The sequence below is a fragment of the Rosa chinensis genome, chromosome 4 (genome assembly GCF_002994745.2).
Source record: "Rosa chinensis cultivar Old Blush chromosome 4, RchiOBHm-V2, whole genome shotgun sequence".
Lineage (NCBI taxonomy): Eukaryota > Viridiplantae > Streptophyta > Magnoliopsida > Rosales > Rosaceae > Rosa > Rosa chinensis.
In genome coordinates, this window is record NC_037091.1 from 12,817,633 (window position 1) to 12,823,002 (window position 5,370).

Sequence of the window (5,370 nt, forward strand, 5' to 3'; positions counted from 1 at the left end):
TTATAATGCAGCCTCATCCATGAATGGTGAATTTTAATTTTGTAGCTTGAGTTCTCCTCTTAGTCCCGAAGAAATTGTGAAACCTTAAAAGGTGTCCAATTTGTAAGTTTGTGGGAGGGGATGATGTTAACAATGTTATTTTTATGGAATTAAATCTAAATAAACACCAGTAATTTAGCGTTCTTCTACAGGGAAGGCGAGAAATGAAGGTTCTGGGAATGGAAATGCTGAATCAAGATCATACCTTGAAAAGAAGCTCGTATTTTGTTTTGGTTCGCACATTGCAGCACAAATGCTACTCCATTTTGGAGAGGAGAACTTGCTTTCTTCTTCAGAGTTAACGCAAGCACAGGAGGTTAATTTCATTCTATGCTTTCTGCTTTTCAACGGTATTAATGTAAAGCAAAAAATAATCTTAGAGGATATGCAATGCATAATCATTTCTCTAATTCCCTTCACTTTTCTCTAGTTCCCTGCACTCTTTTACTCAATTTGCAACAGATAGCTACATAGATGGTTATTCAGTATGGGTGGGGACCTGATGATAGTCCTGCAATATATTATCACAGCAATGCGGTATTCTTCTTTCTTTGCATTCAAGAGTTGGTCATGACTTGTGTTAGTGATATAGATATTTCTCATGTGCCGTCTAAAACTTCTTTGATTCTATTTTCCCTTATTCATTTTGTTAAAATAGGGATATTGAGCTTCTAACTGGAAAGATTTTGTTAATATGAGTTTCTTTAGCCTCCATACCTCTGTTTGTTCTTCTTAGTTATAATATTGTATTTGTTGTCTAGAGTTGGTTTTGTTTGCTGTACTATTTTGCCTTTTCAGTTTGGTTGGTTACTCTATATATTTGTGTTATAATATGCCCCTCTCAAAAAACATCAATTCCCTTTCTATCTTGCTGGAAATTTAGAATGAGGTAGTGAACTGCAATTTTTACTTTGCATTCCATAATCTATCAAATTTCCCCATAAAGGATAAATGTTGAAGTCCTAACATGTTCTCTTTGGTACAATCTACTGCTTTAAGCGTGGGGAATAACCATGAGTATGATATGGCAGTTAAAGTTGAAAAGGTATGATGGCTATGACTATTATTTGTTCTAAGCAATTACTCTATGTTGATATAACTTTCCCTAGTAATGCTATCTTATTTTGTAGATCCATGATTTAGCATATTATAAAGCTAAAGAAATGCTCAATCGAAATGAGTGGTAGCAGCCAATACACCCAAGCGGATACTGATCAAGTGCGAAATGAGTGGGGAAAGTTTGTTGTCAACACATATGTGCATGAGCCATGAAGTAGCGCACTTGATGATGGTCCATTTTTGCTAAGGAAAGCATCTTTCTTTGTGCTTCTCTGCTGGTACATTGTCATGCACCATGTGTTGCATGTTTTGGAACAATGGATATATATGCATCAATTTTTTGATGTCCCAAGTAGATGGGCATGCACTAGGATGTTTTTCTTATTTAAAATGTTGGGTTCAATGATTAGTGGTTTGGAATGTTTACATTTGATGGTTTGCAATGTTTAAATTTGGTATGTAAATGGACCAAATGCACAATTTAATTCAGGAATGGGATATTCAAATAATTAGACAACATAATAGATATAATGATTACTGTCCGTTGTCTGAATGGCCAAAAATGGGAACAAATCACACTGCAATCATTCATATATCACATCAGTTTTTAACAAATCACTGTCTTCTAATCGCCACTCACACAACAGAAGCAATTAAACTCTGTTGTCGCAATTTTAATCAGACAACAGAAGAAATTGAATTATGTTGTCCCAAAGTTAATCAGACAACAGATATAGTCCAAGAACTGAAGTTTGAATATCAGTCAGACAACACACAAAATAAAAGTCTGTTGTCTGAGAAGCTCAACATACAACAGCTTCAAAACTAGCACTGTTGTCTGAAGGCAGTGCTTCAATTGCTGCGCAGCTGCGCATGACATCTGCTGAGCCATTTGTCGAGCCATCACACAACAGTTATAACACATACCCGTTGCCTGTTTGTTTCTTAGACAACTGTGTTCCACCGATGTCTGAATTTTCAACAGACAATGGCTCGCTCTACAACAGTGGCACTCTAAATCAGACGACAGTTTTTGTCTGTCTTCTGATAAGTTTTTTGGCTTAGTGCCAGCACCTCTGACAGTATCCCTGTAACTTTTTCCCGCCTGTACTAACTTCAATTTAGGGTTAGCCTCCTTGTCGGGCACTTTGCCTTTGCTTTTTTGGACCAGCTTCCATCCTGGCGAAGGAGGATTAAGATCAACATTGTTGGCCTTAGGTTCCTCAGAAGCCACATCATTCCTGATTGGTTGGGGAAAGTACAACATGACTTTTTCCGAAACTAGCTCAAGCAGCTCTGGTCCCACTTTAGTTGGAACAGATTCAATATCATCATCCGACTCAGCTCGGTCCACCACAACAAAGTGCTGTTCCACTTCCTTGTATGGACAAGTCTTTATCTTGTGGCGATGGCTACCACATTCTAAGCAGACTTCAAAGATTCCTTCATACGACACAAAAACCCTAGCAGGCTCATTGCGAAGCTCCATCGGGAGGTCAGCTTCCTCCTCGTCCTCATCACAGATCCTAAGCAGTAGTTTTAGCGGCGTACAGAGATCAATTTCCAAGCAGACACATGCAAAGATGTAGTTTTCTCCTTGTTCTGTATGCTTATCTATTTTCAGTAACGTCCCAATGACACCAACTATTGGCTGTATAGCTTCCTTATCCCAATAGTGCAGTGGCAAATTAGGTAGACGAACCCAAACAAACAGAGACTCAATCGTAGAGTTGACAGGGTCGAAATTGGGGGACCATCTTCTAATGTGGAAAATGTGCCTTTTCACAAACCAAGGACGGTTTTCCAGGACATAGTGTACATCCTCCATCATAGAGAATTCTAGGGAGAACCAGGTATTTGCCATTTGGTTTAGCTTGATAGTACCATTCAGGTTAGCCCAGTTCTGTCTACACTTCCTAATCTCTTTCTTCACTAGGACTCTCTTTCCAAACACCTTGGCAACAGGAAGTAGTTTTCAAGGTGTTCTTTGTGGGTGGAAATATATAGTTTTGGGAAAAAAGATATGGGTTTCATTCCACTGCACAGCAATCCCCGACAATGGTGGTAAAGGATGGTTCATTTGGGGCTGGTCTGGTGTAGGGGTTGAACATGTTGTTGTTCCTGATTTTGGAGGTACCTGCGTGGGCTCTTGCATTGGGGCTGTAGGCCATTGTTGATCTAAGACTTTGTTTTGTGTTAGCTGTTGTGGACATCTTGGGGGGGTAAACAGTGTTCATTTATAATGTTGTATGGACTAGGAAGAATTTGAATCAAACGCTTAGGATGCCTCACACCCCAAGCGGGATCTTGGAAGTTCAAACGAATCATACCTCGTAATCTAGGAGACCTCAATCTAGTCATAGTGTCATTAATGCTCCTCCAACCAAGGGATTGATAATGAACCAAATAAAAAACATGGTCTCGATTTATGTTAAGATCTGATACCCAAGCTAATAAAGGTTTAATCGACCAAATAGATATAAGTAATGAGTAATTAGGTCGACGTACCTGGGCTAGGTTCACGTAATCAATCTCCAACGGGTTGGGCATTTGAATCATTCATGGGCTGCTCAATATCTGATTTTGACAATTTCCGAAGTTCACGTGCCCACTTTTGCTCCTCAAAACAGTGATCTCTGCTATTTTCTGGATATTTTGCTTGATCTCCATTAAAGTAGTCTGATCTTTTTCCTTTCCGAGACAAAACACCTTGATGACGATCCAACGGGAGCCATATGGAATCACCATAGGCACTTTGACACCTATAAGGTAGATCGCAGATTTGCCTTTTTTTTTTTTTTTTTTTTGAGAATGAGATCGCAGATGTGCTGTTTAGTGAGAGGATGGGAAATCCCGGCCATGGCGGCCACCATCTCACTACTCCGGCGGCCCAGAAACTCAATCGGGCAAACCCTAGCAGAGCTCTAAGATCCCCAAATTAGGCGCGTGTGTGCCTCTCTTTTTACTTACTATCAAATAAATGATCATTAGATTCTACATCCATAGAACCAAAAGGACACAATGGAGAAATATTGTGATTATATGTAAAAATTTTGTCTCTTGTTTTAAGTCCATTTCTTACTAGAGACCAAGCAAAAACCTTTAACTTTTGAAGGTATATTTAACTTCCACATCTCTTGTAATGCGTAGTTTTTTTTTCCCCTTCCTTTCTTCTTGCATTCCTTTAATCAGAATTTCAGTTTACGTGATAACCCATTTACACTAAACATGCCAAATTTAGCGTTGTTAAAAGATGATGCTGCATTTGCACATATACAGGGACGAAGCCACTACAAGGGCTGTAGCCCAAGGGAAAAATTAGGCCAAAAACTGCCAAGTAGGGGTATAGCCCAAATAAAAAAATAAATAAAAAAAATAGTGAAGCTTTGCAATTGCTGTCGGTCCCGAGCCGAGTATGGAGTACTCTCACTCTCTCCCCGAGTTCAAATCGATTTTGATTCCACCTTCCAGAGTTCCAGGCTCTAGCCACCGAGCCACCTCCCTATTCAGAGTTTCAGTCCGCCTGATCTACCTCTTCCACCACCGTCCACCGAGCCACCTCCATTGTAGTCTGCATCTCTGGATTCTCTGCGACAGTGCGACTCCTGCTTCTTGAATTCTTGAAGGCTTCAAATCTTCAATCCCTGAATCTCAGATTCTCAGGTAAACACCGTATACCCAATACCCATGTTGAGTTGCTGTCTTGCTGATGATGTTTGAATCGTGAATTCGTGATGTTTAGTGTTTAGGGTGAGGTCGTAATTGGGAATTGGAAATGGCCGAATGGGTTGATGAATGATGACTTGATGTTGATAATTGGGAATGGGTTGAATCGATTGATGAATGGTGATGTGGTGTTTGCTGTTTGGTGTCCAGATTCCACATAATTGGGATTTTGGTGAATTTTTTTTTTTGGCAAGGGTTGTTGGGTGTCCAGATTCCACATAAATGAAAGATAAAACCATCAAATACAAATCATGTAGTAATCAAATGATTGAATACCTTTCCATATGAATGCAGATGGTTCCTTGACAAACTTAATTCCAATGCACCAAACCTCATGCCAAATTTGCTCAAGGATTCAATGGATTATTCAAACATTACATTAGTTAGAATAATTTGACATAGAAATCACAATTTATGATTTTGCAGATCAAGGACAAGCTGGCGGAGTTGGCTGAGGAGGTACGCAGAAGAGATAAGGATGCTCATATTCCTACCGGAAATATAGACATGAAGGAGTTTGATAAAAAAAAACCTGCAAATATTGGA